Consider the following 11,861-nt stretch of genomic DNA (forward strand, 5'->3'; position numbering starts at 1 on the left):
AGGGAGACCGTATTAGCTTATGCCCTAGGCTGGAACAAGTATTAAATTGTTGAGGTTTTTGTTGTTTGAAGGTGACTTTGCACTGAACTCACAGGAAACATTTATTGCTGCTACATTAAAACACTGTAGAACACGGGTTCTCAAAGTGTGGTCCCTGGACCAGGAGCATCAGCATCACCTGGGAACTTGTCAGAAATGCACATTCTTGTGTCTCATCCCAGATCTACTGAATCAGAAACTGTGGTGCTGTGGACCAGTAATCTGTGTCTTAACAAGGCCTACGGATGATTCAGATTGAGAAACCAGTGCTGAAGAACATCAAGTACTCCTAAAGCTCATTAAGAAAAACACAGAAAGCCCAATTAGAGAAATGGACAAGAGACTTAAGTAGGCACTTTGCAAAAGAGAATATCCAAGTGACTAATAATTGGAAAAGTGCTTACTCTTATTGGTTACCAGGGAAATTCAAATTAAAACCACAGTGACATAGCACAAAACACCCGTGAGCACGGCTAAAATTTAAAAGACTACCGATGGGGTGCCACTGGAGCAATGGGAACTCTCATATAAAAGTGTGTATAAAAGTGTATGTTGAAAAAACTTGGGAAAACACTTTGATGGCATTTACTCAAGCTGCATACCCTGTGATCCACACACGTGTGCTCCAAGAGATGTGTTCGAGGATGTTCCTGGAAGTATAATTCCTAGTAGCCCCAAAGTGGAAATAATCCAAATGCCCATCAACAGCAAAAAGAGAATAAACTGATGCGATAAAATACTCCACACCAACTAAAGCAATTAAATTACATCAGTGACACAGGTGAACTTCAAAAATTTAAGCCTGCCCCAAAACAATATAACTCCATTTACACAAAGTTCCAACATAGTTTATACTGTTTAAAGCCTAACAGTTGCTTTGGGAAGGTAGAAGATGTTGGTAATTGGGGGAAGTAAAAAGGTAGCTTCTAGGGTATTTAAGGTGTCTTTCTTTCTTTTCTTTTTTCTTTTCTTTTTTTTTTTTTTTTTTTGGCCACGTGGTGGTTAGATCAGTATTGGGTTCTTCATTTATTTTCTGCACTTTTCTGTTGCATGTGCCATTTTGCAATTCAAAAAGGAAAATTCTCAGCCTTGTTTTTCTTTTAGAATATCATTCAAATCCAGTAGCTAACCTGCATCTGGGAAATTACTTATGCTGAGTGCTTAGGATAAGAGGCTGTTGACACCTTGTCCTGTGGCCCATAGCTAATGGCCTCATTTGAAGCTCTTGGTACATGAGAGGTGAGGGTCTATATTTTCTGTGGCTAATTAATAAGCTAAACCTCACTTCATCTCCAATTTCAGGGGAAATAAAAAAAAGGAACTGTAATATTTTTCTGGGTTCTTTTTTAAAAACCACTTTATTGAGGTATGATTGACATAAAAACTGTACATATTGAATGTGTACAACTTGATGACTTTGGAGGGAAGTCTACACTCTTAAAGACATCACCACAGTCTATGCCATAAATGGCTTACCCATCGCCTCCAAAAGTTTCCTAACACCATAAGTGGTTGCTGCCTGAACTTATGAAGGAACTATTTCAATCAATTCAATGCAGTGAATTAGACTTGTTAAGAATTGTGATAATTTGGTTAGGTAATGATTAACTTAGCTGGTTACACTGTCCCTGTGTGAGCTGATGAAAATCTGTTGTTTGTTGTTTTTTGTTTTTTGTTTTTACGGAGGGTTTGACTAAAGATACTACCTGAGTATTTTGTTTCCTATCTAATTCTGAAGTTTAATCATCTTCCGAATCTTGTGCCTTGAAGTGTGTGAAATTTAGCACCTGAATGTGTAAAGTCACTTTCCACAATTCTGTTTTGGAGGGTTTTCGAGATACATCTTTACCCTAGAAAACTTAGGGCATTCAAGACACCACTTCTCAAGAATAAATTGTAAAATTCCTCTAATGTAGTTCAGGGAATGGTTTAACTTACAGTTGACTAAAAGGAAAGACATCTTTCACTTGGAATGAGGAAAACTAAGAAAGTTCAAATTAACACAACAAAAATCCTAAAAGCCATGTTAATGGTTAACCCATGTTTAGTGACAGAGTGAATTCTCAAAAGATCTTTCACTGAAAATTGATTGTCCATAAAAGGAAATTATATTCTCCATCAGAAAGTTATAAGACCACATCATTCCACAAGTACAGGCTGAAAAATAGTCATAGGTTTTCTCAAAAATTGCAATAAATTCATGGATTCGCTTTCACAAAATACGTGTTTTATTGGGCATTTTGATCCTTATCAAATTGAGTATTTTAAAGGATAACCACATTCACACACAAAGTCTTTCTTCACATTTTGTATTTTATTTGGGAATTTAGAAATAAATGTTAAAGTATATATATATAACCAATAATTTTCACTCCTTTCTTGTTGAACAAGAAACATTAACTCTCATGGGGCGCCTGGGTGGCTCAGTCAGTTAAGTGTCTGACTCTTGATCTCAGCTTAGGTCTTGATCTTGGGGGTCATGAGTTCAAGCCCCGAGTTGGGCTCCACACTAGGTGTGAAATCTATGTAAATAAATTAATTAATTAAATAAATAAATCTCAAAAATCTAATCAAGTACTGGAGTCTTTTTTGATACATGTTGCACTTTGGTTCTCCGATACAGAAGGTGCTAGGGCAGTAAATTAGCACCATCCTTGACAAAGATGGGATATGGTCACCCTGTAGCCAGGTGGCCTTACTTACATGCTTGGGTTTCTCAGCCTCTCTGAACCTCAGCTGCTTCATCTGTAAAGTGGATGTGTTTCCTGCCCTTGTATAGTTGCTTGGGTTGGGGTGATTGTTGGGCCAAGAGCATCCAAAGAAACAGGCTGGACTCATTGACCTTGTATAAGAAGAGGGTCCCCTCTTCGAGAGAGGAGAGCAAGGTAGGTGTGGATTAAGGTAGGTTTGTAGACTGTATGTAGAAGGTATATTTGAGGAGGTCCTCATCTGATGGCCTAAAACGAACTTCTTACTTCACATGTAATTGAAAGGAAACCAGCACAAGCTCTGGAGTCAGTCTTCCAGGTTCAAATACTGTCTTGTCTGCACGTTGGTGGTCTGGGTTTGGATAGGAGTTCTGCCTGCTCGTTGTGGGATCTTATGGTCAGGAAACAACATGCTATGCTTCAATTCCTTCGTAAAATTGGGGATGGTACATTTCTCAGAGGGCTCTTGCAAAGGCTTAACTATGACTGTGACACAGTGTGTGGTCCGTGGACTAGTGCCAGTCCACGAACTGTTCGCAACCAAGAATTTCAAGAAAACTAGAAGCACTTTAGCCATTTGACTTCGCCATGACATCCGAACTCAGGATCTGTGGAATCTTGTCCAACAGGCTAGAGAACAATTTGGTGAACTTCCATGGTGAGGAGTGTGTGACCCGAGCTATACACTAGCTGTGAGCAGTAGAATCTTGTATTCGTTTGCAATGGACTGGAAATTTAAATTAGTAAAACTGATTTCTTTTTTTTTTTTTAGTAAAACTGATTCTTAATCCCAGACAGCTGAGAAGCATTGCTTTAGAACAATGCTGAATATGTAGTTAGCTCTCAATAAATATTGGCCTCTTTATTAATTGTTACCATATCATGCAAAAATTATTCCATGATATTTATGTTTAAAATTTGACCTCCTAGGCTTTCAAAAGGTTCTATTCTACATTTGGAATATTTAATAACATTAAAAAGTTTAAAAAAATTCTTGCTCAAAGCTAAGAGTTTTTTCCTTAGTCTAAAAAGATACTTTAAAAAATAATACTGTGCTTGTGTTTATACCCACTATATCCTTGAATCTACAGCATGGTCTTGGAGAAGGTACCCGGGGACACACCAGGCCACTTGAAAAATCCTTTGAAGAACTTAAGGTTTTATGTGTAAGCTGTTGATTTCTCTTCAAAAACAGAATATGGATTAACTGAGCTTTTGCTTTTTAAATCTAATGTTGCTAAGGAAAATAACCTCATTTCCCCCCAAAAACTAAAACAGCAGTCTGTGTTGAAAAACAGTTACAAACATATGATTTATTTGATTTTAGAACTTAAAAATAACATTAATAAAAGGAATAACATGTCCCAGCCCTATAAGACCTCCATGTATACTCCCGGCCCATCTAACTTGCCTTGGGGGTCAACATTGGGATTGTAAGATTTTTTTAAGAAGCACCAAGATCAAGACGTAGATACACTATGAATGTTTTACAGAAAGCTTACGTTGGATGGTTCTAAGTTCAGTCTTTCATTCAGCAAGCATACTCCTAAAACTCGCCAACTCAATTATCCATCCCAATAGATGGAAGTTTTGGGTATTCCAAAACAGTGTTTGATCCAAAAGCTAATCGTATTTAATTTTGGAGGGCATTATGTGAAAAACATTTTTTAAATTAAATTTTGCAAGCTACCTAGACAAAAATTAAAATGAGTCTCTGTGAGACAGAGTTTATATCATGTTAAGAGTGCTATAAGAAAGGAACAGTCCACAGAGGATTGAGGATTTTTAAAGTTAAGTTTTATAACACCATGGCTTTTTAAAAGTCCATGAGTCCAAACTGATTCTAATAAGATAGGTGATAGGTAGATAAATGGGAAAGCTTTTTCGCAATGAAATACCAACTAATAGATGTAGGAGGATGGACAGAAAAAGTGCCATGTTGCAGCCATCACTGTCAGAAATCAAAGCCCAACATTGGCTGATAAGTGAATATAGGGTGAATGGGTTTTTTTGCGGAAAGGGGTAGGGCATTTTCATGAAATGAAAATATCTTCCCAGACGAATTGGTTCACAAGGGAGGAATTGTATCTTTTTAAAGTGGAAAAATCTGGCAGGCACCACCCTAACCAAGTGATCAGAGTTAACATTACTAGTGATGGACCAAGTGACACCCTTGTCTCTGGGTGGGTGAGGCAGTGATGACAAGGCATCATTTCTGTGGTATTTCTGCCTCTCCACAAAAGAAAACACAAGTATAACCTAAATCAAGTCAACAGACAGACAAACCCAAATTGAGGACATTCGACAAAACAACTGGCCTGTGCTCTTTATTTTTTTTAATTTTTTTGAAGTGATCTGTACACCCAACTTGGGGCTTGAACTCACAACCCTGAGACCGAGAGTTGCATGCTCCACTGACGGAGCCAGCCAGGTGCCCCTGGCCTGTATGCTAAAAATGTCCAGGACAATTAAAGGTTGAGGAAGTATTTCATATTAAGCGGAAACTGCAAAGATATGACAATTGAATGCATTGTGTGATCCTGGATTTAAAAAAGTTTCAATAAGGACAGTACTGCAATAATTGGTAAAACTGGAATGAGAACTGCATAGTAGATAATAGCGTATCAATATTAAATATCCTGAATTGATTCATACCATGGTTACTTAAGAGAATGTCCTTATTCTCAAGAAATACACACTGATGTATTTAGCAGTAAAGGGTTATGGGGTCTGTAACTTACTTTCAAACGGTTCAGTAAAAAGGATTATATATATGTTATACTGTATTATATATTTATGTTATATCATCCTGGATCAAAATGATATGTCTATGTATCTATGTTTCTCGAAAGGGAGAAAGCAAATTAGTTAAAAATGTGAAGTGAGTTAACCTAGTTGGAAATTCCACAGGATTCATTGTACTATTACTGCAACTTTTATGTAGATATAATTTTTTTTTTCAAAATAAAAAGTTATAAAAACAACAACAAAACAAAACAAAAAAAAAACCTTCCCCCAGCTCAACCACAAAGTGAAATCTCCACATTCGGATAAGCAAGAGTTGGCTCTAAGCGGTCCATAAAAATCACCAGATAATTTAAGTTTTGTGAGCATGGTTGGCACAGCTCCGTCCAAGCTGCGGGGATCCAATCCAGCTTGAAGCAAAAGCCCACCTTCCCTGCAGTCAAGGTGCCCCCCCCCCCGCTAACCAAATTATTTTTCACGTAGGCAGGATACAGCATTCTGTGACGTTTTAAGGATACAGTAACGTCAAAGGCAGACTCACTGATGGGCCAAATTTCCAGGACTGTCATGCCCTCCACTGTTGGAGGGGGCGGCCGTCTCTGGTTGCCCCCTGAGTTCTGAGTGGCCGTTCTGTCAATAACAGAAGAGCAATTAGGAGTGGATGCCCGGGACCTGCACGGACAGTTGCGACAAAGTGCTCTTCATTGCCATTCAACAGAAGCACTGTGGATGATTCCAAACCATGTGTCCTGGTGTAAATTCTTTTTTTTCCAGAAGGCTCTCTGTCTCCTGTGATATGTAGATATTTCTATCTGGAGTTGTACCAGTCAAGCTTATTCTGGTCTGCATTTTCTTGATCTGAAAATAAACTAACTCCTTTTCGTTAGTTTTCTTGAAGATCTGGTTTAACTGATCTGATTCTGCCACCAGTGAACTCGATAAGAAAATGTCATTGCTATGCTGACACTACTTGTAAATGTAGTAACCAAAGCCAACACACGTGTACACAAGAGAAGGATCTTCACTCTAGAATTCCTTTCCTTCAAATAGAAAACCATTTTCAAGAAAGTTCACTTTGGCAATTTGAAATCATGCTGAGAAATAAGGATGTCTGATTTCACCAAACAGATGAACATCTCTGGTCACTTTACAGTCCAATGGAAATTTGATTTCTCTTACTAAATATTTATAGTTTTTCTTCAATAAAATAGTCTTTCCAAAGATAATTTAATGGTATCAGTAAATACTCGTTATTTAATATGAAATGAAAAACATCTAATTGATAACACTTTTGTAAAGCACATTTGTATCTTTGAAACTCTGAAATTAAAAATAAAACTGAAATCAAATAATCAAAATGTTAACAATAGATATTTCTGGCTGGTTTATTATCGCTGATTTTTATTTTCATTTTTTATTTTTATCCTCCAAACTACCCTCAATATGGGTTAATTCTAAGGTACAGAAATTCTGTAAAGAGAAGCCTTAGTGCCTCTTACAGTTAGGATAGCGAGTTTATATTTTATTTATGAATAATGTCTTACTGTCCACACAGATGCTCCTAGCTTCAATATCTTTACATCGGATACTCCGTTAGCTCATGAGTTGTACGGGTTCCTTAGAAACATTTTGTACCATGGTCTACATATCTTTCTGGTGTTCTCCTTCTCTAGCAACATCTGGCCAGTTTGAAAATTCCAATGTATTCCCATAAAAGTACAGGTCACGTGAGTACTAGACTTCATTTTTTTTTCAATTTTTTTTTCAACGTTTATTTATTTTTGGGACAGAGAGAGACAGAGCATGAACGGGGAAGGGGCAGAGAGAGAGGGAGACACAGAATCGGAAACAGGCTCCAGGCTCTGAGCCATCAGCCCAGAGCCTGACGCGGGGCTCAAACTCACAGACCGCGAGATCGTGACCTGGCTGAAGTCGGACGCTTAACCGACTGTGCCACCCAGGCGCCCCTAGACTTCATTTGCATTGGAAAACAATTTTTGAGCGACACTTTTAGGACAGATAACCATCCATTTCTAAAACCATGAAGTCTTTTTTATAAAGACATAAATGTCACCATGAAAGGGGTAAAGAGAAAACCAAGTTAACGGTGATGAACTCAACTTATTTTGTCAATGCAACATCCAAACGGCAAAAATAATGGTCTGCCATGTTTCACATCTAGGTTTTACTGACATTTTGGCTTCTAAATTACACAATGGGTCTAAATTTGCTACCACATGTCTTTTGGGGAGGCACCTAAAATCAAATTATCGGGCAAAGAGGAATGTTTAGGCAAACTTCCCCAAGAAACTTGGCGTTTCCCCATATTGCAATAATGTTCGAGCTTTTGATTTATATGTTTCAGGGCAAAAATGCGGACGATGACTAGGAACCTAAGACAATGACTTGTTTTGGTGGAATTTGGACTTTCAAGTCTTTCTCAAGCAGGGGGGCTCCAGGGGAGAGGATGGGTAAGTAGACTGTATCAACAAGCCAGCTCAGCCATAAGGTCTGTGGCTGGACATCAACAAGTGCCGTCAATGAAGAAGGACAGGTTACCTGTCTGTAGGTAGCTTTGGGTTCTCTTCATTGCTTTCTCAGCTTTGTTCCCTCTCCCACTAAGTAGAACATGATTCCAGCTTAAAGAGTTTCCTGACGATTGATCTTTGGATAGAGGTAGTACAGCCTTTTTGAGAACTAGTTCTGTATTGAAGTCAGCAGTAGCCACCCCTTACCTAACAAAGATATCACCATATTGATTTCATCGGTGCCTGGAGCCTGCCTTCAAAGCTAGGTTTTTGAGAAGGTAGACCAGGTGCCCACCCATGTACTGGGATTGAAGGAGCCCTGGGAAAATCCTCCACCCAAAAGATGTTTTCCACTGATGCTTGAAGGGCCATCATCGGTGACTCATTTGTATGGATACCTTGTGCTCTTTCTTTGAGGTCCTTTTAAAAAATGACATCCTGCATTCTAGTGAAGGTGTTAAATGTGAAGTCACGAATACTTTAAGGTGAGTTGACCATATTGCTTTCTCCCTAACAGAAGAAGCAATGGATATAGCACACATGATTTTGAGGAAGTGGTGTTTGTGACTCACCTGGAAGGGAAGGGCTCATCCTTAGGAAACATAACAGAAACTTCACCAATAAAGATATTTCAACAATCATGTTGCATAATGCCAAACACAGTGAGGGAACTGCCAACATCCTATATAACACATAAGCAATTGAATTTGGCTTCACTGTGTGTAGCCGGATTGGACCACCACCTACCTGCCCGTCTTGCCTATTAAGCTGACTTATCCCTCAAATCCACTCTGGGTCAAAGTTGGTTCAAGGATCTTGTAGGATTTGAGTTCAAGTTCATCATTTTGGGGAGAAGGAACATGAGAAACCAGGCTTGCTTAGTAAAGGGAGGTCTTTGCCTCCCTAAGGTGCCAAGGGAGTTTTTGAGGGCAGCAATCCTCTTTTATCAGAGCCTGGCTACACGTGGCTTCTGGACCATACTAGAATAATCAGTGTCAGGTGAAAGAATGAGTGGCTTTCACACTGAGTACTAGTTGAACAAGTTGAACCTTGTTTCAGGCAAACAACGGTCACCTGCATCGCAACATCAAAAAAATTCAGATGTAGTTCAAACTTTTAGATCACTGATTGGAGATGTGTATTTATATACTACGTGTGCTATTTATATCAATCATTTCTCTGTGTTTTTTTGTTTTTTTTTTTCTGCCTTAATGTAGAAAGAGTCTACTCCTGGCAGGACCCATTCCTACTATTTTCCAGCCCAGAGCAAGAGGACAAATGGAGGCCCACATATCTCATGTCTAGATAGGTAAGGCTACAATCGCACTAACAAAACGTTCAATAAAATATGTTTTGTCCTTCCACCTTGATAATCCTTCAGAACCACCTGGAAGGCCTCATTCACATTTAGAATTCTTGGGTTCTCAGAGTTCTGGGCTGAAATGTGGAAGTGGGGAGAGCTGGCCCATGCCCACAGCCCACACCTGGGAAAGCCTCATCTGCACAAGTGAGGACACCCCAGATGGCACAGGCAATTCTGCCCACCCATCCCTCCCCTGGCAAATAGGCCTCCCAGGCCCAGGGCTACGCTCACACCAGTGCTGTCTGATGTGGTAACCCTTTCAAGGATGGACGCCGGCAACAGGGCCGTGCAGGGCCTCCTTCAAGTGGGCCGGAGCCATTGGGGGTGGGGCCATTCCAGCATCCTGGCTGCCCTGAGTGGTCTAGACCGGTGCTTCTGGATCTTTAATGTGTGTAAAATCCACTTGGGAATCTTGCTGACATGCTATAGATCAGACAGCAGAGCCTGCATTGCACACGCTTCCGGGTGATGCTGAGGCTGCTGGCTTGTGGACCACACCCGGGTATCGAGCCCCGGAGGGAACGGGCCCTGGGTGGCTGTATCCCCTTGGCTCTCAAGACGCTTCGTCCCATGGGGACTGGCCATGTCAGCACCAGACGCCTTTTGCCCGGTCTAAGGGTGGTTCTGGCCCCTTGTTTGCCCGTGTTCCCATTGCATCAATGGGCTCTGTTCCCACAGTGCAGGGCCCTGGTCCTCCCCCAGCTCTGCCACCACCACCTTTGATCTCCCACCCACTCTCCCCAAATGGAGTTTCTCTTGGCTCCTTTCCCTGCAGTGTTCCACTCCTTCCCCCGCTTTTCTCTTACGCCACACAACAAATGTAAAAATAACATTTCAAAAATGTTGAAAATTAATGCTGATGAAATCGTGTTTTTGTTTTCTTGGGAGGTAAGCAGGCAGTAACAACCCTACATGCAGTCTCTCCAGGGCCTAGCTATGATTTGGTAACAATATCATATCTGCTCACTCATTGCCTGAAATCACGAGTTCCAAACCTAAACGCTTGCTGGATTAGAGCAGACTGGATTTTCCTCCCCTATTTTTATTTTGACAAGGCTGTGAAAGCTATCTCCCCATCTAATGGGATCAAATAGGCTGCTAAAAATAACTCCTGCAAGTTTGTGTTACAAATGGGAAACTCCTCTCCCCATTCCTGCCTGTTACTCCGAGGAAGCTTAATCCTTAGACTTGTGTTCAAGTATTTGCACTGGTTTGTGTTCTTTTCTTCTTCCGAGGCTGTTTTTCTCTATTTGCCTGAGTTATTTGAACAGGTGGCTTTGCACAACCTATGCTAATGTGAGGCTTTTGTCTGCTTTGAGATTGCACAGGGAGTCGTTTATGGGAGAAATGTTTCTTTCTTGCTACACGATTCACACCTGTTCTGAGAATCACCCTGCGCTAACTAGAATACCACGCCGGAGAGGTCTTCCTCCAACTGGTCCCCGGCCCGGGAAAGCAGAGGCACTGCTGACCGCAAGGAGGCACGAAGCCACCTTTTTCTCTTTTCTCGCGCACGTGACAAGCAGCCAAGGGCCGTGTTGTGTGGCGTTGTGTGGCTTGGGGTTGGGTGTCCCTCTCCCCCCTCGCTCTGTCCGGACGTTGAGCGGACAGTAGGGATACCTGCTGCGAAGGTTGGGGAGGGGAGGGGGGGCCCTCGCCGGACGTGGCCAATGTCGTGGCGCAGGTGGGCGTACGAGGACTCCGGGGAGCCGCGGCACACCGTGGCCGGCGGCCTGAGCGCGGCGCCGGGGTCCCTTTGTCCGGGGCCACCTCGGGCGGGAGCATCGGGCGCGGGCCCGGAGCCGCGTCTGGCGGCCGATCACAGGCGGGCGCCCGGGGACGCTCGCGCGCGCGCTCCCTGGCCGCAGATCACAGGCGCCCGCCCGGCCCGGGAGCCCGCCTGCTGCCTGGAACGCGATCACAGGCCGCGCCTCCGGGCCCCGGGGGCGGGGAGGGGCGCGGCACGGGCCCCGGAGGAGGGCGGCCGCGGGCGCGTTCCCACGGGGAGGTCCGGGGCTGCGCGAGGGCTTCTCCGGGATCCCCCCGCAGGGGGTCCTCCGCCGGTGGGAAGGCGGCGCAGCGCGGCGCAGGGCGGGAGGGGGGGGGGGGGCAGCCCTCCCGCGGCTGGGGCCAAAGGGAGGCCGCTAAGGGGTCCCAAGAAAGGCTGTGTAGACGCACCGCCATCACTGCCTTGCGATAGCCACCTAGTCAGGGGAGCGCTGGGGATGGGCTTTTCTAGAACGTTTTTTGAGGAAACTGCATTCTTAGTTCCCTGGCCATAAGAAAAGAAAGAAGGAAGTGAGGGGGCGGGCAGGCTGGGAAATAGTTTAAACAAAAGTGGGTGTGATGATGCCCAATTGGTTCACCTAGCTCTCCACTTCTCACCTTTGCGCTGTAGGTGGGCTCCCGAGCTGCCTTTCCTACTTCACCCGTGTGTGTGTGTGTGTGTGTGTGTGTGTGTGTGTGTGTGTGTGTGTG

The sequence above is a fragment of the Herpailurus yagouaroundi genome, unplaced genomic scaffold (genome assembly GCF_014898765.1).
Source record: "Herpailurus yagouaroundi ecotype Mexico unplaced genomic scaffold, PumYag 164, whole genome shotgun sequence".
Lineage (NCBI taxonomy): Eukaryota > Metazoa > Chordata > Mammalia > Carnivora > Felidae > Herpailurus > Herpailurus yagouaroundi.